This window comes from Podarcis vaucheri, assembly GCF_965113315.1.
Source record: "Podarcis vaucheri genome assembly, chromosome: 11".
NCBI classification, from domain to species: domain Eukaryota; kingdom Metazoa; phylum Chordata; class Lepidosauria; order Squamata; family Lacertidae; genus Podarcis; species Podarcis vaucheri.
Window position 1 is genome coordinate 33,257,583 of NC_138749.1, and position 24,400 is coordinate 33,281,982.

At 42.2% G+C, this 24,400-nt stretch overlaps 1 protein-coding gene across 2 annotated transcripts in view; it reads right to left on the reverse strand.

The window, feature by feature from the left end:
* HAPLN1 (hyaluronan and proteoglycan link protein 1) overlaps nucleotides 1-22,513 on the reverse strand; it is a 58,652-nt gene extending 36,139 nt beyond the window's left edge. The window contains exons 1-2 of one of the 2 annotated variants that reach the window (XM_082191729.1): nucleotides 22,334-22,513; nucleotides 21,887-22,177 (exon numbers count right to left, since the gene is read on the reverse strand). The gene's annotated coding sequence lies outside the window, so the exon portion shown is untranslated. The remainder of the gene's footprint in view (nucleotides 1-21,886; nucleotides 22,178-22,333) is intronic. The other variant, XM_082191731.1, reaches the window with a different exon arrangement.
* Nucleotides 22,514-24,400: the final 1,887 nt, after the last annotated feature.

A 24,400-nucleotide genomic window follows, 5' to 3' on the forward strand; every position in this document is an offset into this window, starting at 1 on the left:
AGCTCCAGTAATTATTATCAAAACTTGAACAAGATGTGCATTAGCTTGCAGTCTGGTCACATTTTGTAGCATTCAGGCCTATGGGTTACTACAGAAACCAGGCTGCAATGAGATTGCGGTGGAGGTTTTTTAAAATAAATAAATTATTGAGTTATTTTGGATGTGTAAGTGCAAACACACATATGCCACCACTCAGGCCATGAGAACTGTGATTCCAATTTCCAAATCACAGAGCAGATCAAGTAGGGCAGGCATCCCCAAACTCAGCCCTCCATATGTTTTGGGACTACAACTCCCATCATCCCTAGCTAACAGGACCAGTGGTCAGCGATGATGGGAATTGTAGTCCCAAAACATCTGGAGGGGCCGAGTTTGGGGATGCCTGAAGTAGGGTATCATGGTCGATTGTATAAAAAACCACTGAGAAATCAAGAAGTAGCAAGGTCACATGCCCCCTGACTTTCTCCTGAGATAGGTCACACATCAGAGCAAACAGAGCCATTTCGGTATGAAACCCAAGGCTTAACTCAGGATGAAACAAGTCAAGGTAATGCACACCTTCCAAGAATGTCTGAAGTTGAACAGCTACTGTATACAGTCGTACCTTGGAAGTCAAATGGAATCTGTTCTGGAAGTCAGTTTGACATTCAGAAACCAAAGCACGGCTAATTGGAAGCCGTAAGAGCTCCGTCAGATGTTCAGCTTCCAAAAATAGTTCACAAACTGGAACAGTCACTTCTGGGTTCAAGGACTAAGCTGTCCAAAAACCAAGGCACAACTGTAACTAAGGAATGTCTGTTTGGGGGGGGGACTTAGTTTTTGGAAATTTATTCAGGGAGGGTACTTAAAAATATGTTTTTTTGGGGTGTGAATACCGGTAATTCAAATATGCTATTATTTTTGTCATCTGACAAAATTGAGCTTGGTAAATCTACATTTGATTAAAAAGCACATAAACTGTTCTCGAAAAACCAAATAATTGTAATTCTGCCTTCTGAAAATGCCAGGTAAGGCTATATAATAATAAACTATAAACAATAATAATATATAATATAACTGCAAGTACTTGACAATCATTTTACTCATTTTAATAATAATAAATAATATATTTGTGAGTACTTGGCAATCATTATTATTAATTATTTCTATGCAATTTTAAACATATTGTACTTACCAAGCAAAACTAAATTATATTAATGTAAGCAAAATATCTTTTTTAATTTCAAGTCATGTTATAAATTTTTAGCACCCTCGTTTTTGGAGTTTTAAAGTTGAAAAATTCAACACGCCCTACCGAATGACACAGGAGGTTGCAGGAGGTAGGAGAATTGGCAAAAAAAAATTTTTTTGGGGGGTAGAAGTGCTAGTGTAAACCCACCATCAGATACAAGAAGAAAGAGAAGGAGATGCCCCATGAACCAGAATATACATGACAGCATCATTTCAAGAGGAATGATCAGAGATAATGTTGAAACAAAAGAAAGTGCTCAGACTTGGAGCAAGTGTTTCCCAACAGATGGTTTTTTTAGGGGTGGACTCCAAAATCCATTTGCATGCCTTGAGCCATAATGGCTGCATTCCTGAAAGCAGTGAAAATAGCATATTTGTCCTTAATCCAGATCAGTCTGATTAGAATCAACATGACTAACCTTGTTTTAAGTATGCTTAAGTATGCAAGCTATGGGACGTGGGTGGCGCTGTGGGTAAAACCTCAGCACCTAGGGCTTGCCGATCGCATGGTCGGCGGTTCGAATCCCCTCGGCGGGGTGAGCTCCCATCTTTCGTTCCCAGCTCCTGCCCACCTAGCAGTTCGAAAGCACCCCTAAAGTGCAAGTAGATAAATAGGTACCGCTTTCTAGTGGGAAGGTAAATGGCGTTTCCGTGTGCTGCGCTGGTGCCGGCTCCCCAGAGCAGCTTCGTCACGCTAGCCACGTGACTCGGAAGTGTCTCCGGACAGTGCTGGCCCCCGGCCTCTTAGGTGAGATGGGCACACAACCCTAGAGTCAGACACGACTGGCCCGTACGGGCAGGGGTACCTTTACCTTTACCTTTAAGTATGCAAGCTAGAGCACTTTGTGGATCACTACTTCAGGTTGCATATTCATAGTCAGAGGGCTTTAATTCCAGTTAAAAAGCATCTCAGCTAGGAATGGCCATTACGAAATTTGGGACGAGGTGCTAACAGCATGCTGATGGCGCTCAGCTCTGTTTCTCCAAAATATCTGAATCAGGAAACACAGTATAGGCTCAAGACCAGTGTCTAGATCTACTGGTGGCCTGGGTGTGGGGAAATAAACCAAGCTCATCTGAGGAACTGGCCAAATGCCCACCCTAGATGGGGTTGCACTCTTAGTAGAGAAGGTACACCAACTGGGGGTGCTCCTGGTTCCAGCCTTGTCCCTTGAGGCCCCAGCTTTGCCAAGCCAGCTAGTCCAACTTCTGCAGCCATTCTACAACTGGGGTAGCATGACCACAATAGTTCAGGCATTAGATACTGTACTTCAAAAATGGAATGCACCATATGCGAGCCTTCCTTTGCAGCTGGGCTGGAAACTGCAGTTAGTGCAGAATACCACAGCATGATTGCTGAGAGGAGTCTTACCACAGCATATTACATCTCATAGAATCATATGATTGTAGAGTTGGAAGGGACCATGAGGGTCATCTAGTCCAACCCCTGCAATTCAGGAATCTTTCCCCCAAAGTGGGAAACCCTGAAATTAAGAGTCTCATGCTCTACCAACTGAACTCCACCCAACAATCTGCATGGCCTTGCCAATTTGCTACTGGGCCAGGTTCAAGGTTTTACTATTAGCATTAAAAAGCCCACAACACCTTGGGAGCAGCTTGTTTGAAATATCACTTTGCCCAACAAGTGCTTTGATCTGTGTGAAACTTACACATCTAGAAGTGCCATATTATGTCCATTCTGTATCTGTTAGGAGTCCATCTCTCACTGTGACAGCACTTAAGTCTTGGAAGTCCTACTCTACTCTTAGACAGGCGCCCTAGCTATCATCTTAAAGGTAAAGGGACCCCTGACCATTAGGTCTAGTCGCAGACGACTCAGGGGTTGCGGCGCTCATCTCACTTTACTGGCTGAGGGAGCCGGCGTACAGCTTCCAGGTCATGTGGTCAGCATGACTAAGCCGCTTCTGGCGAACCAGAGCAGTGCACGGAAATGCCGTTTACCTTTCCACCAGAACAGTACCTATTTATCTACTTGCACCTTGACGTGCTTTCAAACTGCTAGGTTGGCAGGAGCAGGGACCGACATTTGTCTGCAGACAGTTTTTCTGGGTCATATTGCCAGCATGACCAAGCCGCTTCTGGCAAAACCAGAGCAGCGCACGGAAACGCCGTTTACCTTCCCGCCAGAATGGTACCTATTTATCTATCTGACATGTTTTCAAACTGCTAGGTTGGCAGGAGCAGGGACTGAACAACAGGAGCTCACCCCATCGCAGGGATTCGAACCGTCATCCTTCTGATCGGCAAGCCCAAGGCTCAGTGGTTTACACCACAGCACCACCTGCGTCCCACAATTTGCCATAATATGTATTATTATTTGTTGTTGTTATTTGCATTTTTATATGCATTTTTATATGAATTTTAACACATGTGTAAATCACATTTATCACATCTTAGAAAGGTATAATGGACATTCCAGGAGAAAGAGAGATAAGCAAGCCAACCTCTGTATTCAGTATCCTGGAACAGCCAAGTGACCAACAGATAGTGCTGATCTGGTTTCTGTTCCTGCACCTTCACAATTAATGTTCCTTAACATTAACAAGTTCGTTTCTTCAGCACTGCCTGCCATATTGTCTTTGCTGGAGGCCATCATATCTCTACCTTTAGATAGAGTGATGATAGTTAATTGGCCCCACTGCAACCCTTCTTTCCCATTTTCATTTCTGCTCATCACAGTTGCTTTCTTTAGCCAAAGCTCAGGCATCAAACACAGCATGATGAGAAGAGCTGGTGTGATTCACTGAACCACCTGTTTCTTTTTCTACTTACCTTGATGGTAATGTTTCACAGTCTTTAGTACTGTATTGTTCTTTCTCCAAACTTTTTTTTGCTGGGAGGCTAGGTATTTCTTCTGCTTTTTCTCCAGCAGTGAAATACTGTAGCAGAATCTAATTTATTAGTATATCCCACACATCTATGCTTTCTTCTAGATAATATGATGTATCTTCTACACTTTCATTTTGCTTTAACCTTGCTTGTTGTATACATTGTAGCAAGGTGGTTTTAGGAGATTAGCACAAGATGATAAAAACTAGCTCACCCAGGTGTGTCCCAAATGTAAATAGGAGATTAGGCTCTGTGAGTTTTCACTATATGGGATGCAGAGAATGATCTGAATGAGACAAGAGCTATAGCATATAGCATATCTAATCTTGAGCAAAATTGTCAGAAAAGGAATGCTGGAGACTGCAGTGCAGCTCTGCACCATTCTTTATGAATGGTTAAGCCTAAGGATACAAAGTGTGTGCATTGATTTACAGGACAAATGGCTACCAATATTGCTGAGGATCACAAGAACAGCCACTCTTTCCAAATGGGAAAATCCTCATCCATATGACCTGCACACAAATGCTTTAATTTCCACCCTTCAATCAAATGATCCAGAAATGGCAAATTGCAGACACGTTTGTTTCAAGGAAAGAGACTTCAACCCTAATTCACCCCTGCTAACGTGTCTATTTATATCTCTTAAATGAAATTTCATTGAGAAAAATTATGTTGACACAGAGGGAGATGTGTTTCTTTCCATCACAGAAACACATTTCCAGCTTACAGACCCTATTTAACAGCTCTGTTGTAGGGTTTACTTTTATGTTTCTAAGAATGGTGTGTGTTTTTGTGCCAGAAAGATATTTTTGAAATCCCTCCTTATTATTAACTAATTCTTTGCTATTTCTTTAGTCTGGCAGCAATCCAGAGTAACTATCTCTAGCTCGGGGTAGCCAATGTGGTGCCACCCACATGTTGCTTGAGTATAATGTACTGCACTCTAATAGTCTGTATAGCCAGGAAAATAATTTTCGCCATTGAGATAAACTCTGCCAGCAAGTCAGTTGAGAAGAACTGCACCAATGGCATAGACCAGGGGTAGTCAGCTTGCCCCCCCCATCTATCATCAGACTACAGCTCTCATTATACCTGACCACTAGCCATATTGGCTGAGGCTGATGGGAGCTGAAATCCAACATTTAGAAAGCACCATATTGACTACCTCTGGTCGAGCTGATTTCCATTATTATTATTATTAGAGTTCTCTGTGTGGCTCACAGTGCAAACAACAATTAACAAATGTTAACAACAAGCAAACAAGAAAACTGCAACAAATTAATTTAAAAACTGAAACAAAATTGAAGCAGAACTCAATTTAAAATGGAAAGGCCTAGATAGACATGGCTTATTTAAAGGTCTGAATAGAAGAGTCACTTGGTGCTCAAAAGGCCACAAAGATGATGCTGGTCTAACCTCTGTGGGAAGGCTGTTCCATAACCCAGGACCCCTATGGTTACCCACCTCATTTCATTGTGTGGGTGCACTCAGAGCATGGCAGAGCTGGGTGCAGGAACATCTGTGCCTAGGTCAAACTCCTCACCTAACCCAGGAGAAGAGGGACTGGATTACTATGGTTCTCACCCAATAAAAATTAAATGGAGGAAGAATTTATCAACGTCTTTATCAACGACTTGGATGATGGACTCAGGGGCATCCTGATGAAATTTGCAGATGACACCAAACTGGGAGGGATGGCTAACACCCCAGAGGACAGGATCACACTTCAAAACGACCTTGACAGATTAGAGAACTGGGCCAAAACAAACAAGATGAATTTTAACAGGGAGAAATGTAAAGTATTGCACTTGGGCAAAAAAATGAGAGGCACAAATACAAGATGGGTGACACCTGGCTTGAGAGCAGTACATGTGAAAAGGATCTAGGAGTCTTGGTTGACCACAAACTTGACATGAGCCAACAGTGTGATGCGGCAGCTAAAAAAGCCAATGCAATTCTGGGCTGCATCAATAGGAGTATAGCATCTAGATCAAGGGAAGTAATAGTGCCACTGTATTCTGCTCTGGTCAGACCTCACCTGGAGTACTGTGTCCAGTTCTGGGCACCACAGTTCAAGAAGGACACTGACAAACTGGAACGTGTCCAGAGGAGGGCAACCAAAATGGTCAAAGGCCTGGAAATGATGCCTTATGAGGAATGGCTAAGGGAGCTGGGCATGTTTAGCACAGAGGAGGTTAAGGGGTGATATGATAGCCATGTTCAAATATATAAAAGGATGTCATATAGAGGAGGGAGAAAGGTTGTTTTCTGCTGCTCCAGAGAAGCGGACATGGAGCAGTGGATCCAAACTACAAGAAAGAAGATTCCACCTAAACATTAGGAAGAACTTCCTGACAGTAAGAGCTGTTCAACAGTGGAATTTGCTGCCAAGGAGTGTGGTGGAGTCTCCTTCTTTTGAGGTCTTTAAGCAGAGGCTTGACAACCATATGTCAGGAGTGCTCTGATGGTGTTTCCTGCTTGGCAGGGGGTTGGACTCGATGGCCCTTGTGGTCTATTCCAACTCTATGATTCTATGAATTATATTGCAGAAAAAAATAAAACATTCCAAATAAATGGCAGCAACAATTAACTAACAAAATACAAATTCTAACAAAGTAATACAATTAGCCTTTATTAAATACTTTGCTATTGGAAGAAATTAGGAGCTAATATATTCCATATACCTGCTGTTTGTATTATAACATCCCTTTTACTGCAATAGTGGAAGAGTGGCTATCCTGATTCCCATGCTAGACTGGCATATATTTAGGTGATTGCCTTGGTCATTGTTGCTCTGAGCATTTGATTATTATTATTATTTTTAAAATGCATACCTGCAATTTTGAAATGGCAGCTGCAGATTCCTTGGAGGTGAAGCCTCCTTCTAACTATTTGCTGGTATCACAAATTCACCTCTAAGAATCCTTAATCCCCGTGGCTGAGGGTTAGGAGACAGAAAAAGAATTGTATTTGGAATATCACTACCTTTGCCTGATAAGAAATTCTGCCAAAATTCCTGCTAGTATTAAATTGAAATCTGTATTTTAAGGATATCATGACCTTTCTAGTCCTTAACTTATCTATTTCATGCAGCTGTATCTTTGACTTATTCCTGTGTCATCTATATTTCAGGAAGAATAAAGAAGTTGCTTTTCCCAGAAGCATTCGAATTGGGCTCATTCAAATAATTATTCTGAGCTCTGCAGCCATGCCAGGTAGTCAAGCTTATTTACAGTCACTTTGAAGTTAAAGATTATCACCAGCTGCCCTTGTAAGTAGGGATGCTGCTTCGCAGAGGGACAACACTGGAGGCTGAAGCCAAAACCCACCAATCAGAAGCTGCTGACTAGGTATTAGGCAGGAAGAAAAATCCTCCCTTCACTGAAACTTTTCTACTGTGTCATCAGTGCTTGATTCAAGCTTAAAGTTGTCAGTGTGGGTCCCTTGGACCTGAAACTTCCATGCATTCATCAGCAATGTTTTTCTTTAATTGCTTTTCTTTCTGTGTTGTAACTATCACACTAGTATCACCAACAGGAGGGATGTGTTTTTGGATAACATTATCTTTTACATACTCTTGATGGGAACAAAACTACATGTGCCCAATGCGTATATTTCACTGACAATAAGCTGTGGTGTTTTAGATGTACTTCATTCTTGCACTTAGAAAGATACTGATCCCCCCTCTGCCCCATCATCAGTGGACAGGCTTCTTTCTTGCAAATATGGGAGGAGTCAAGTTAGTATTCCACTTTGCCCAGTTATTTGGAGCTGAGGGAAGGTGCTGTGCTTTCGGAGCAAGGGGGATGCTTCCTCTAGGTCTATCACTTGCAGCACTGGGGGTATCAGCATGGATTGAGGACATCGTTAGTCTGCAGCTTTATGGAATTGTGAACTCTTCTCAAGGCATGGAGCTTACATCTGATAATGACAGGTTCCCCTCATCCTGTCAGTTCTAATTCAGTTCTGGCAAGGAATCAGCACATTAAACTGGGTCAACCAACAATGGTCATAGCTTGGACTCTTGCTCTGCCCTTTGAATACCTCTTCAGATAAAACAGCACCACCTAAATAGGTCATTCTACCTATTGGAAATAAGCCTCCAATGATTAGATCAGTATTACCTGATTTGAAATGAAGTAATGTGTTTCACCCAAGACTGCATTTCTGCAAGGGCTAGAATACTTTCCCCCCTGATAGTGAGAGACTATTGTCTATCTTTTATTCAAGTGACATTATCTCCTAATTTCTTCTAGGCAACCTTCAGTTGTTGACAGCAATCCATTTTGAAGGATTGTAAACTCTGGATTTTTATCAGTCTGTTTCCTAAAATGCAGAATATCATAACAATGGCTGTTTGGATAACATGAATAATAGGATCACTTAAATTAATGGGTAAAACCTAGAGCTAGGAAGCAAACCTAAGAGAACATTAATGATTGCTAGATGTCAGTAATTTTATCACTAATGTTGCCAATATTGTTGAGTCAGAGGTGTATCCTGGGTTGATACTGACTACAGCCAGGGTGGCTAAACTGTGGCACTCCAGATGTTGTTGGACTACAATTTCCATCATCCCTGACTACTGACCAGGCTGACTGGGCAGCTCCAACAACTAGTTTGCTACTCTTGAACTCAGGGGTGTCTTACCCATAGAGGCTAGTGGTGCAGGGTGCCAGGGTGCCAAGTTCTGGAGGGTGCCAGGGAAGAGGCGGAGGCTGGAAGCAGCGCCTCCCAGCATCAGCTCACTGCCCTTGCCCGCCTCTGCCATGCAGCGCTGAAGCAGCGCCGCGCCCGGAGCCTCTGTCTGCCACCAGGGCACAAAGTGGCCAGCTGAGTTGGGAGGTGCCGCCTCTTCCCCGCCAGAGCAGCTGCCTTCCAACCACTGCCCACCTCCTTCAGCCCTGCTGGCAGCACCATCCTCCCTAAAAAAAGGTGGACAACTCTGGGAAATGGGGGGAGGGGCAGGGCACCGGAGGGAACTTTGCACCACGGCGCCAGATATGCTTAAGACAGCCCTGCTTGAACCAGAGAATACTGAAATGTTATTAATCAGATTCCATCCCAAATTAACAATCCTGCGTACCACAGATCATTACACCCTGCTCCAGAGATAGTTAATGCCATTGCACTAATTAGCGGTGAAGTGCAATTAACTTAAACCCTCTAAATGCAATGGGCCTCAAGCGCAACTATCTTTTCATTGGGAATATCATGTTTTGATACTGAAGTAGCAATATTCACCCCATTTTCTGTGATGCAGCTTAAATTTTAACTTACCCTGCTATGACAACAGATAGCAGGAAGGAGCTTTTGATTATAGTGGGTATTTCCCCCTTGTCTTCTAGTATTGATTGCAACCTCAAATTTACTGCTTCACCTTGTAGGCAGTGTGAAGTTGAGAGGGATTATTAGCCTGCATATGCTATTAACTGGGTGACTCTAGGGCAACTAATTTGAGTTCATTAGACTCTATGTTGGAATGAACCTTCAAAGACATAAGATATTACTGTTGAAAATGTTCTGTTTTGAATGTGAAAAACAAAGTCTCATTTCTTAGCGAGCGGAATCTATGGTTAGGAATCGTCTTACTCTGTTTATCAGTGGAAACAAATCACGCAAATAAGCAAGTACACTGGCATAAACATTGCTAAAACCAGGTTCGAAGGCACCCATTGCCAGAAATAACTGCTGAAGGGAGTTTATGAGGGGAGGATCCTGAGTTAGCAAACATATTAACATAAGTCAAAAGAAATAACTGATGTGTCACAAACATCATTTACAAGAAAGGCAGAACAAATATATAATTGAAAATGGAGCTTGAAATGCCATCAGTTCATAACAAAACCTCAAGTCCAAGCTTTATTTAGACCAAGGTACTTTGAAGATGATTTATGCATTTCATGCAAACATATTTTTGCAGCTTGGAGTAAACACAAGTTGACTTTTTCCACTGGATAAACACCATAAACTATTCCATGACATAAACATAAATTTATGATGAATTGTTTTGTGAATGGTTCAAGCATCAAGATCATGAAATACCGCATCCTAAAAGTCTTCAAAAATAAGGTGAAACCAGAATGTGGTTAAACATGTGCAAATCTTGAAGGAGCTCAGTTTGTTGACTCCCATTACTCTCTATTTCCATTTTGAACCAGACTATGCACACATTCACCCAAATGCTGTGTTTGTCTGACTGTGTCTGATCTGCACAGTCTATGAGAAACACTCACATAAATCAGGAGATCCTGTAGTCCAGGCCAGAGGTAACCATTGTGGTGCTTTCCAGAGGTTGTTGGGACACCAGAATGACCAGTGGTCAGCGGTTAAGGAAGTTGGAGTCCAACTATATCTGGAGGGGACCAAGCTGGTTACCCCTAGAGCATGGGTGCAATATCTTTCAATGAACCAAAGGAAAAACAAATTTTCCTGATTATACAAATGCAATGATGTATTGAGGATTTAATTATCTTACTTGTTCTGTCTTGCACATTTATAATCCACCTCACAGCTAAAAGCTAATGATGCAGTGTACAGCATGATTAAATGAGGTAAAATACAAATGATACATACTCAATAAACTAAAAACAGTAAGATCATTTCTGTAATTGTACAGTTAAAATTCCATAAAATGACTGTTAGGTTTCTGTGACTTAAGTAAAATTAACACTGTGCCCTAATTTTCTGGGAATTCTGAAATTTTTGTTTTCTGAAAAGCTCAGCTGGTGTTTTCAAGCAGAAATGACAGTGTCAACTTTTATTGTATCATGCAATAAAAGAGCATGCCACTGGGTGGAAGCACAATGTACACTATTATATATAAATTAATAATGCAGAATTAACCAGAACATGCAGTTTGAATTCACCAATAATGATCATATCCCCATTCAGTTATTGCTTCTGATTTGCTACGTTCATAATTTTGGATGAATATTATACTATTTTTAATTCAGCTAATAATGCCAAAAGTTTTTTTTTTGTTATTGTTAGGTACTTATATGTTCCTCATAACAAGGGTATGGTAGTCATAATAAGGATATGATAGTCAAACATTTTAAAACATGGAGAAAGAAAATAAAGACTGTTTTCTTAATAGGGTAGTGCATGTGGAATTTTCCAAAATGTTCATGGATTTTTACAAGATGGTATATTCCTCTAGCTCTTGTGTATGCTCCAATTCCAAATAACCCCAAGCATAATGTTAAGTCACAATCACAAAAATGTTTTGTGAGGTGGACAAATAGCCCAGGATAGAACAGTCTCTCAAGACTGAGACATAAATTTCCAGAACCAATATTTTTCTTTATACCCAAGTAACCTTAGGAGATGGATAAATTGCTCAAATAGAAAAAAAAAGGTACAGCCCTCGAGAAAGGCTTTGGCTACTGGACCCACACATGACTGTTCCATTATAAGCAATGATGTTGAGGCACATGACGTTCCTCTTAACATTATGCTCACCGATCGGGGGACGAGCAGGTGAGTCAAAAGGTGTCACTGAGTACTGTGGAGATCCTTTCTAATACGTGCAAGTGTGAGCTATGCATGATAGCATGATTTCCCTACAATCCATCCTATATTCCTTTGAAAACAACTTCTTTTTCATTTTTAACCAAACTTTGGGTCCACCAACCAGTATCCCTTCAACACTGTAAAATCCATTCACATCCTAATGCCTTTCTCACGCTTCTCTAATATGTTGATCAGGTTCTGAAAAGCACATTTGTGTTTCTCTTCCAGGAATAGTTGTACAAAACCTGACACCATGTTTTGCATCATTTATTCATGGGACTGGTGTTTAAATGAATAGGTTTGCATTGTGATGTGAGCTTTTCGGAAATGCGCTTTAAAACAGTAACAGTTGGTACCAGCCTCTAGCCATGCAAACAATGAGGTACCAGTTGCGAATCAATGGGAATCTATGGCCAGTATGCAAAGAACCATAAGTCAGCAATAGTGTACAGGCTAAAACAATAGGCTCTCAATCGGGAAGAACAGCAAAAACAACCTCCATGTTCTGAATGGTTTGTTTTCAGATAAAACCATTATGCATTCTGTACAAGCATATAACTACATATGCATATGGATGTGTATGTCTGTATATAATATAATGGACATAAAGAGATAGCATTAATCAGAAACCTGAATTTGGCAAGGAGGATATATTTGTTAATATCATGCTTTGATATCAAAGTAGTAGAGCATGCAAAAGCTCTTAGGTTCAGATTTCCAGATAGGGATGTAACTGACTTCTGCTTGAGACTGGAAAGCAAGACAATACTAAGCTAGATGGAAAATTGGTTTAGCTCAGAATAAAGTGCCTTCCTGTGTTCTCATGAGACACTGTAAATCCTTAAAATTCTCTAGTACTACAAGCCTTGTATAATTTGTACCATATCGAACTCCTTAGATATTATTGTTATGATATAAATAAACTAGTGATTATGATTATATTCTACCACATGGCCTCCACTTTATGGTTGTGAAATACAGACCATTCTAATCTGAAGCACTGTGAATTGCCACTGCATTCTCACTTTAGCCTCTCCACCTGCTCTCTCTGTGGCATGCAACACTCAAAAAAGAATCTCCATAGTGACACACACTATATAGCTACCATGCAGTGGCTTCCCATATGGTGCTTGTAACTCATTGGTCTGACTTGTATCAAGCAGTGACTCTATATTAAGTGTTTGGATAAATATATCTCATCTGAGGCTTCATACCTGAAGTGGCAAAATATGACCAAGGGAAGCCAATATGCCCAAGCTTTTGCTGCACACCACACATCACCATGTTAATGGTGTAGAAGAACACCTGCCAATCCTATATTCGTGCTAAGAACATAGGAAAAACCCTGCATCCTGTTCCCACAGTGGCCTGTGCAAAGCCCACTAGCAGGACAGGTAACCTGACAGCACTCTTCCTGCTTGTGCTCTCCAGCAATTCATGCTACTAAATCTCTGTCCCTCCCCCAAGCTAGCATTTGTTTCTTTTGCTACTCAACAATCTGCTATGCACACATTTTATCTACCTTGTCTCCACTGTCATTCTGTTAGCCTTTAAAATAATTAAGAGATTTTGTTAATGGAATGCTGTGGCAAGATAATAGTCCCTTGCTACTAGATAAAATGTCAATTTGACATTTATTTTCTAAGCAGGAGGCAAGTATCTGGTAACAGTCTCCTGAGCTATTAATTTTGTTTCTGTTAAAGATCTCTTGTCTCCACCCATGAACTATGAAATCATATATATATATTGGCCCCATTATCTGCTTGCATTTTATGAAGCACAGTTGCATTTTGCAAATTTCACCTTTCTCGTGAGAAAGGAAAGCTCTTGCTTACTTCAGCCATTAGCTCATACCTCATACCAGCAGCTTATTAAAGTAATATTTCACATAGCTCTGGGTTTTGGTTTTAAAAAAGTTTTCCAAGCACTCAGAATGGTCTTCAGATGGATTGTTCCTACTGCCTCTTTTACATGTTTGATTTTAGTGCAATCAGTAATGTTAAGGATTTCCTCTGTTGTATTAATTAAAGGAAAGCTACCTGTTCTGAAGCTGAGTGTAGGGGGCAAGAAATCTTTTCACATAGTGGCAGTGTTGCTATTACCTTCATCTCCCCATCCCATGTGACCAAAATCCAAATTAAACTTGTGATGTTTTGTATTTTGCAAGTATTGCTGAATCTTAGTATTGAAAAAGAGCTTCACTGGCCACCTAACCCTGTCCCTATAGAATGGTAGAATATTTTATATATAAAACAATTATCCATAGGCTTACTATAAATGAGAAGGGAGTCATAAAGTGTCTACATTAAGAAACTACAGTGGTACCTTGGGTTACAGATGCTTCAGGTTACATATGCTTCAGGTTACAGACTCCACTAACCCAGAAATAGTACCTTGGGTTAAGAGCTTTGCTTCAGGATGAGAACACAAATCACGCAGCAGCAGCGGGAGGCCCTATTAGCTAAAGTGGTACCTCAGGTTAAGAACAGTTTCAGGTTAAGAATGCACCTCCAGAATGAACTGAGTTCTTAACCCGAGGTACCACTGTACTTGCCTTGCACCCCTGTATGGCTTCTAACCAACAGGAGGCTCCTTCATAGCTGTAGCTTCTTTCTAGAATTTCCTGCTCTCCAAAACCTCCATTTGTTGCTATAGCCTGTGAAGACTGTTTACTAGGTGGGATTCAGTTGAAGATGCTGTAGACTTCAGGGGTAGCCCCAGAACTGCAGAAACTCCCTCCCTCAAGTTGTGTCTTGCCCCAACTGCACAGGCGTTTAGGTGAGCGCTAAAGACCTTCTTCTTCAATCCTACCTTTTATTGAGTCATAATTAACTAAGGTGCTACAGAGCAGCTTTGTAATTATTCCTGTATGCTTGCTAATGTGGCTGTTAAATCTTTTTATCTTGCCCTGCTTCCGTGTGAACGTCGTTTTGTTGTAGCTCTAAAAAGCAACTAAAATACTTTAAATACATGGATAGATGTATAGATAATTGCATAACTTCTAACCTATGAGCTGGAGAAGGCCTTTTAGGCCATGTAATGTCCAACCCTTTCTGGATGCAGGAAATCTGGAGCTTCTGCATTCCCAACCCATGGCTGCTGAAACTCTGCTTGAAAAATTCTCCATTGAGGAAGAGCTTAACAACCCTCTAGGTGTTTGGTTCCATTATCAAATTTCTCTTCCTGGGCAACTGAAGTGTGTTAGATCTAGTTCTGCAAATCTTTGCCCTCTACCATGTGATAGACAGCCAGGGTTCTCTTCTCCTAGCTACAGTTTCTTCAGCATCTCCTCATGGAGATTGTTTTCCATACCACTGGCCAATTTCATTGCCCTCCTCCGATTCTGTTCCAATTTGCCTGTATCAAATTGGGCTATTCATAAATTAAAAGGGGCGTGTCTAGAAGATTATGCCTATTATAAAAACCAGGATTTGGCCTGGTTTGTAGCCAAGTTTACCACGTCAGGAAACGAAAGGGGAGAGGAAATATAACATAGCATGCAAGTTGACAGAATGAAGACAACAGGAGCAAAATCAGAGAAGGGGGAGAGAAGAAAAAGAGGTGACAATGATTGGAAAGAGTGGGATAATCTTGGGAAATGCTATAAAGGTGGTTAAGCCTTTTGTCTACAAAGTTTGAAAGGGGAACACAATTATTTTTGACAGGCATTGCTTTCATTTTTGCGATGAAGTTTTGAAAGCATTATTGGCATTAGCTCTGATCACTGGCATTTTTTATATGAATGTCTAAAACTTGATTCAGATAGAGCCATTGCTGTTACTATATGTGTGGTGTGACTTAAACCCTTGGAATTAGCAACAGAACAATAAATGCCCTGCTTCGTTAAACTAATGTTATTATTAGTGGAAATAACTGTAATTTCTTGAGGAAATAAAGCAGCCAGGAGCTGTTAATTACTTGTTAAGAGTTCATTTATATGCTGGATTGGCTACAGAAGTGTCGAATATTTTTTGAGAAAAACTTTTTTTTAAGGTAGTAAAATCCTGTCAGATCCACTAGGTGGCACATGATGACCATGGTTAATACATTATACTGCCACAAAACCTCCCATTCATGTCATAAATAAAGACCAGCATTATTAATTTATACCATTGCATCCACTCTGCCCCCAATATTTGTTTAGCCAGCTGTTTCCTCTAATCCTGCTTAAGCACCATTGACTAAAATTCCAAATACATTTGGGGTGGGGTTCCCCCCCAAAAAAAGAACATTTTGTTACCTACAAATTACAAGCTGCCTTTTCAAGCACATGCCTGCATGTAGCAGTAGCAAGCTGTGAAGCCAGAATGTCTAACAATTCCTTAGTAGAAACACAAAAGGTTTGTGAGCTGAAAATGATTCAATTAAACACCTTACAAAATTGAAAAGGATTTTAAACATATATTTTGACAGACAATATTTCTGATTTTCAAATGTCAAATAAATAAAAAGTGAATCTACTTTCAGTGTTTTAAGGCATTTTAATTGTCACTTGAGCAAAGAGGCAAATATTATTGCAGATGCTTTTAATTCTTCCCATGGCTTGCAAGCCAACTCTGAACAATCTTCAGGTCTTTGATCCTAGTGATACATACAGGAAGAAAGCTTCACTGAACTGTTGGGAAGCGGGGAGAAGACAATCTGGAAGATATGTTGCACAAGTGGATTTCCACTGCACAAGTGAGTGGACATCATTGAATGGATTTTTGGCACAACGTATTCCATCATAATTTTCATCAGAGCTTATTTTCATCATAGAGAATTCAGGACCAAAACTTTAAAAGGCACAATAGCATGAACAACAAAAGGTTTGTGTGCCATTTTTCTCCTTTTACAATTGTACTCTTAAGTAGAGCTTGTTCCAAGTAGACTACTCAGTCTTGCGACTTAGAAATGAGCTACATTATTGGTATGTTTAGAAGGCTATAGAATAGGTTGCCAGTCAAGATAGGACTTAACCCATGTAACAGACTAGTCAGTCTAAAAGCAGAATACTGTCTATCTTTCAGGGTATAGAACAGGATGCAGAAAATTTGAAACAAGTCATCTTAGGGCAAAATGTGTATCTGCACCTGCCTGCCTGCCCATTAATGTAGGGGCAGCCCCCACATTAATGGGGAGACAGGTGGGTGCAAATCCACCTTTTGCCCTAGTGGACATTTCCCCCTTTAAATGCAGGGTTTTCCAAATCCACAGAAAGCCTGAAATGGCCACAATAGAAAACCCTGCATTTAAATGGGGGTGGGGAGAGGACTGGTGCAACACTGGGATGGGGAGAAGATTATGTGAATGCTTCAACATTAATGAAAAAAGAGTCAGGAAGGCATAAATACACATTTAGCTCTGGTGTGGACAAGCCCTCAGACTGTGAACTTTGTATATGGGGAGGGGCAAGCCCAGATTCCACATACTGCTTTTATTGCCCATACACCCCTTTCCCTTGGTGTTCCATCTCCTTCGGCCACCATCTTCCACCACATACTTCCTAGACATTGGTTGTAATAATAGCGTTTGTAGTTTAGATATACTCTTTTAGTGTTAAGAAGTTGGTAATCTGATGACAGGTCATGTGGACGAGAAGTGTGGAACAAGCACAGTTCTCCCACTGGTGGCTATAGGTTTGGGGGTTGTTGGGGTTTTTTTAACCTTCTCACAGCATACAAGAGGTAAGCAAGCACATGCATGCATATTCATTCTTCTGAACAAGAAGTATTTTCCTACACACTGGAAAACTGATGATATGTACAATAATTCTGGTCTATACACTTGTGCATAGATACCCAGTTATGATTTTCTGATAAGCATTTATGGATCATTGCACTGGAAAAATTAACACATGGTGTGGTTTTCAGAGTCACAAAAGGCCAATGCCAGAAGCTGTCAAGTTTTGGCAAGAGTCCAGAGACTCATTAAAGAGTTTGGGGGCCCACAAACTCGCTTACAAGGTTTTCCTCCCTAGCAGCTAAGCAGAAAAGTCATCTTCCTGTGTTCCCTGCACATTGAAGACTATTTAGAATGCAGAATTACTGTTTGCAGCATTGCTGGAATGAGGTGCCTCCTTCCCCATGATATACAACACAGGCCTAATGTATCCAAGCAACTGCTGCTCTACCTCATGTTCCTCTTGGTGCATTTGAGGAACCTACAGGACTTCAAGGAAAAGGAAGGAGTGGTTCTTTTTTCTTTTCTTTTTGTGGCCTCTTTTTTAATGTTTTGATTACTCTTTTTCCCTCTCAGCACTCCCCCACCTACCCAGTTTTTTTGTGTATTCCCTCTGTCAGGTGATGAAGTGGTTGGATAGGACAGGAGTGATGTTCGCCAGCACAGGTGTGGTCTGTGGTCTCCTAGTGTGAATTTAGGTTGGGGTTGGTTATGACTAACATTGGGAAGTGTGACTAATGCTGTGGCGACACCCTGTTAGAGAAATGTTAAATGAGAAACAGAACAGACAACTCTGCATCACCTTTGCACACACTGAGGAAGAGGAATGGTTGGCAAAGCCAATAGGCTGACTGTTAAGTTTTTGTACCCCTGATGGGGTACAAAATTCAGCTTTAACTCTTTCCTGGTTCAGGGTCCAACCAACCTGGTCAGGCCCTGATATAACAGAAAGTGAGACTAAGCCTAGGAGCATCATGTCACAGCATGGAGGATTCTGGGGCAGTTTCATACTTCTCTCACATGCCATTTTATAACCATGGCTCAGCTTTCTAACCCATCCAATAAAGAGTCCTCCCATGAAGTGTCCTTAAAATGTTAGTTTTGGTCCAATCAATTATAAGCTCAAATTCCACTAAACTATGGCTTACTATTAGATTTTTACCTCATGGGCCAAGTTCTGCCTACACTAATTAGTATTCTTTACAGTATTTGTCAAAAGGGACGCGGGTGGCGCTGTGGGTAAAAGCCTCAGCGCCTAGGGCTTGCCGATCGAAAGGTCGGCGGTTCGAATCCCCGCGGCAGGGTGCGCTCCTGCTGCTCGGTCCCAGCGCCTGCCAACCTAGCAGTTCGAAAGCACCCCCGGGTGCAAGTAGATAAATAGGGACCGCTTACCAGCGGGAAGGTAAACGGCGTTCCGTGTGCTGCGCTGGCTCGCCAGATGCAGCTTTGTCACGCTGGCCACGTGACCCGGAAGTGTCTCCGGACAGCGCTGGCCCCCGGCCTATAGATGTGAGATGGGCGCACAAACCCCAGAGTCTGTCAAGACTGGCCCGTTCAGGCAGGGGTACCTTTACCTTTACCTTTACAGTATTTGTCACCCTAAGTTTGAGTACCATTGAACTGATTCCATTAGAATAGGACACTATTCTTTACATTACTTATCTTCTCATGAACTTCTGGTTCTTCTTTTTATCATTTTTTAAATTTTCTTTCCTGAATGAGAATATCGATACAGTGGGGCTAAACTGCTACTTTACAACAACAAAGTCTCTCTCTCTCTCCACCCCCCCGACCCACTTTTGAAAAAAACTTCATATTCAATGTAAACTTTTGGGGCATTAAGGCTAATTAGAAAGACAATCCTCTTGGCACCTATGTGCCACACAGTGCAGATGTTTCTTCATTGCACCACTGAAGGTTTTAGAACTTGTTTCTTTGAAGGAGGCATTTCTTCAATACTGAATTTGAGCTTGTTGTTTTATTTTGCAAGGCTTGTCAGTTTAAGAGTATGCATTGCAGTTTAATAGTTCTTGCTCACTGAACTGAAGCGAGCTGGGCCATCAGATGCTGGCTGAATATCAGCCTCCACCAACAACACAAAGTTGATTCCCGCTAACATCTTAAGCTTATTTCCTCATCACCTTGATGTGGATCATTGTTTGTGTAGTGCTAAGATAAATGGGGTGGGGGGGAATCCAGGGAATTTTACTTTGCGTCCTGCTTCAGCACTTTTGGAAAGAAATGTGCTGGAATAGAAACCCCACCTATTATTCAAACATTGGACAAGTTCCACTCTCTAATTCTGCCTTTCTAGTATCCCACCCCAGCTCAGTACAGCAAAACTAAGAGTCAGTGCGACTTGGAAAGTAACACCCACTTACCTTCATGCTTCGAATTAAGCACTTTCAAAATGTGCTGGTTTCAGTGGAAGAGTTAGTCAAATTCGTGAAACTAGTGCAACTGAAAAAAGACACTTAACTTTGCTGAAATGTGCCCTATTTGGGCTGTTCAGCACAACTGAATGAGTTTCAAGAATGCACAAGAAAAAAATGTAATGCATTTGCAAATTTGAAAGTGCTAAATATATTGAGCTAAAGAGATCTCATGCATCTAGGCCTGGCTTAAATTTTACTCCATTTTAACAGCTCATTGTGTCAGCCTGTAACTTTAATATGCAAAAAAACCTGACTTTTGAGAATATAGTTATTTGAGTGGCAGAATAATACCAACCAATTCCTTCATCCTCTGGGAATGTGAATTACAAGGCACATTGCATCACATCATATATAATTTGTCCCGAGCAGAATAACTGAAGCTCTCATTTTGCTACCACTTTCTTGCTTTTTACTCTCACTAAAAGTGTTTGCAAATTGAAAATATTAAACTCACTGTTATTAACTTTTCCATTAAGCTCTTATCACAGAGTGTAACATATGTGTTTCATTTCATGTAATTCTTTTTTTTTTCAACTGACGTTTAGAATTCAGGGAAACTATGTTGGGATTTATTTGATCTTTATAACAACCCATTGAAACTATATACATGCCTTTTCCACTTTGAAACATCCAACCAACAACATATGTGGACTTTCTAGAGATTATAATCATACATACATTAATCTCATTTACACATTGCTTGTACTACTGATTCCAAGACCTGCATCTACCCAACTCTTGCAAAACTGTCAGTTTTGGAATATGTGTTTTGGATTATTATTATCATGAAAGTAAAGCAACAGCAACAAATACTTTTTTAGAGTTCTTGAGGTAACACTGCCGTGAGTCTACTACTATCACCCAATAACAGCCTTTTGATAATTTATTTAAGTTTCGATCATAAGTAACTCAGTGCTGGAAAAATATGCAACACATTTGGGACTAAACCATCATGCCATTTTAATGTGTTGCGGACAAATACATTGTGGAGGCTACAGTCATCCCTAAAGTGCAAGGGAGGATGGCACTTGCTAGTAGTGTAAACTTCTTCATGCCCCTTTCATCCTTTTCGTGCATGTTCAGGAAAGGTACTTATCCATGCAGCCCTTCCTTCTCCCATGAAATGCTGCCAACTGTAGGGGGATAACTCATCTTGGTGACAAACCAAGCTAGGGACTCCCACTCGTTGAAAGCTTTTCACTCTCAGGAGGATTGTCATGCAATATAATTTATTCACCCAGATTAATTACCTCTTGTACTGAGGTACAAGATCACCCTATCGTACTGGCATGAATGGAAGTACCCCTTCCCCCAGTGTGGGAAATGAAGCAGAGAGTGGTGGCTTTTCTAGACTCAGGGGTCCCAGCCAGGTGTGAAATTAGGCATGCTCCTTCAGAGATGGGAAAGTTCACTAGGGCTCCTGTTTCTTTCCTTCCATTCTGCCTCCTTACATGTCCATCACTCCGTGGGCTGCCCTTGGTTCCTCTTGCTGAACCAAGACGCTCAAATTATTTTAGCCCTTGCTTTAGGAAGTTTACAATTCCTGTTGCTTCCATTGCTGTCGCTGTGGTAATAAACGTGGTCAATGTGAGCAGCGGCAACGGCTAATCATATTTGACATCCCATTTTCATCTCTCAACACTACCTGAGATTCCACAGAAGGCTATCCTACGCAGGGGAACAGAACTGTGGTTGGACTCATAGAATTGTGGAGTTGGAAGGAACCCTGAGGATCATCTAGTTCAACGCCATGCAATGCTGTCATCCATCAGCCTCCAGCCAGCATGACCAATGCTCAGAGATGATGGGAGCTATAGCCCAACATCATATAGATGACCACTGGTTCCCCAGCCCTGAAATACAGGTTTGCCTAGTGGTAAAGATTTCCCCAGCACAGAGCTGAGGCGAGTTGCATCTGTTTAATTCCTGCCTGTCTTTGTATCTGTTAAAAGCCAGAGGAGCTGTCAGAAGGGGCGGGCGGGATGGCAACCCCTATTCCCTGAGCGCTCCACGCCTCACACCAACGGAGAAAAGTTGGTTCCAAGTCCTCCCTCACACGAAGGTCGAGCATTCCCAGGAAAACGGGCGCCTTCAGATTATGCTCTATTGGTTGAGAGCAGCTTGACGGGACTCCCTCCCTCTCTCCCCACCTTTCTCTCTCTCTCTCTCTTTCTCTTTCTCTCTCTTTTTTTTACCTTTCTCAAAGCTCCAAAGCGAAGATGCCTCCCCTCCAAAAAGCAAAATAAAGTCTCGCGACGTCGGTCCCTGAGCGCGGCGGGCTCTGCGGTGGCCGCTCGCCTGGCGTCGCTTCTGCGCGCGCTCTGGCTCGCGCGCGGGGAGGCTGCGCGGGCGAAAGTCCCGATCCGGGCGAGAGGAGCGCGTGAGGCGGGAGAGCGAGCGAGCGAGCGCCACTCTCGGTCGAGAAGGCACCACGTCAGACGTGAAGGACGTTCCGCAGAAAGCTCGGCGTGAGCTCCGTTCAAAACCTCAGGAGCGAAGGGGAAGAAAAGTCGAGAGCAAAACACACACACGGAGAGAGAGAGAGAGACACCCACAGAGTGTCCGGCGCAACAGCGTCTCTTCACACAGTGGCCTCTTGTCCCTTCTGCCCCCGTGTCCTGACTGACGCCCTCTCCACTTACCTCAGGGTCTCGCTAGGTGCCCTGCCCTCTTGGCGCCGCCGCTTCACAACTCCCCTCACGCCACCCGCGCCCACGCCCCGGCTTTGCCCAGCGAGTGGAACAAGTTGTCCAGAGTTTCCCTGTGTGAAGGGATCGCGGCGGGGCGAAGGACCGACACCTTCTCAGGAACACGATACTCCCGGGCTCCGTGGGCTCTGCCCTCCTCCTGACGCCCCCACCCCCTTCCCCCTCTTCTTGGGATGGTGTCTTGGAGCAGATCAAGGAAGAGGGGAGGAGAGAAAAACGCCGAGGAAATTCTAAGAACGAACCGAATCCCGTTGGTTTACCCAGCGGCTCGCCCCACACAGGAACATGTAGGATTAAGGGCGCGTGCGATCCCTATTTGGGGAAATCGCTGGCAAACTTTAGCCCTGAACTTTAGTGGAGTCGGTTGCATCCTTGGATCATCAAGCATGGGAACTATTCTTTGTGCTGTAGAGATCCCTGGTCAAGATCAGGAGCCTGAAATCACAAGACATGTTCCCACCACATATATTACGCTAATAATGAGCAAAGGAGGGTAACAGAACCCTGGTAATATCTCACTCCACATGAGGATTTAGTGCTGCTGGGGTAGGGGGAGCAAGTAGGCATATCACCCACGGGATGAGGCCCTTGCCAAAATGCTGCCTCATATTATGTTCCCATTTAATCATGATTTAGCATTTCACCTATAAGTAACAACACCTGTGGAAATGGTAAACCCAGATTAAATTGGGGAAGGGAATGGTCATTTTCATAAGATTGCTGCCGAGAAAAAATTGCCTGCATGAGCAACATCAAATCTCCGATAATCTGTTGTGTAGTAGTGACCTAAACCGAGATATGAATTAGCTAGGCTTTGCATGGCTTGCTTCCCTTTCCCCTGAACCTGGCAATTTGAAGAAAAACTGGGCTGTATCATCTTGACAGTGGGAGAAAAATATTGCATTTTCTGATTCACTGGTGGTGCTTGCAGATGACCTCATGGATATGGTACATGGCTCATGCCTAGTTATAAATCCAAGCTTTTGGAAATGTTCAAAAAGCAAAATAATGTGTTTGGGATGCCTTTTTACCACCCTCACCCTACTGGGGTGTGGAAGTGAATGAGTCTTGATCCCAGCATCTGTAACACATGCCCCATCAAGGCCCCAAAAAAGTGACTGAATAATAAAAAAAAATGTTTGGACTGTCATAGCTAAATGCAAACCCTTACCCTTGCCCTCTGGAGTTCCCCTTTCTAAACTCCCACCTTCTGTTTGCTAGGGTGCCACATATCTGCTGCCATGGTGCAGCCTCGAGACATCACTTCTCTGCAGGAAGAGCCATGGCACTATGGTGGAATAAGCTATTTATAATGTGTTCTGTACTGTCTGGGTACGAATATGTGCTACTCCTGTTTGGCCACAAACATAAATGATCTTGCCAGATCCAGCAGCAATATTTTGGTCACAAACAACTAGTTTACTTGAACAAAAAGAGTTATTTAGTAAGCTACAGGTACATACTGAGTTTGTGCTTGAAATGTCCATATATAGCTGTAGATGTAATAAGTTCTGCTGACTCACACCCCAATGCCAAACATGCTAGGAACATTCCCAAAAGGGTGAGCTGCAACTAAGTATTGCTGAAAGTGGCACAAAGGGTCCTTGTCAGGACTAAGAGGTGTGGAGAGATAATTTCAGCAGTGAGCCCACTGTGCAAAAACATATCACATACTGAGCACATGACCATCTTCTCCAACAGAGCAAGCTAAGTGGAAACCTGTTGTGCTTTCCAGCAGATGCTAATTTTGTTCAGTGATGATTGGCTAGTCTTTGAGTTGCTCAGTGTTGATTGGCTAACCTTTGTGTCATTCACAAAGTGGCACCCCCCATCGCCTCCCCCATCTTTGGTTTAGAGCAACACATTTCCAATTGACTGGCTGCTGCATCAATCCTAAAAGCAACTTTCCCCATCCCCAAATAAAAGTGGAACGAAAAATGTTTTTTTTTTTAATGAATAACTCACAGAGATGAGGAAGCAAGGGTCTTGCATAATAAACAC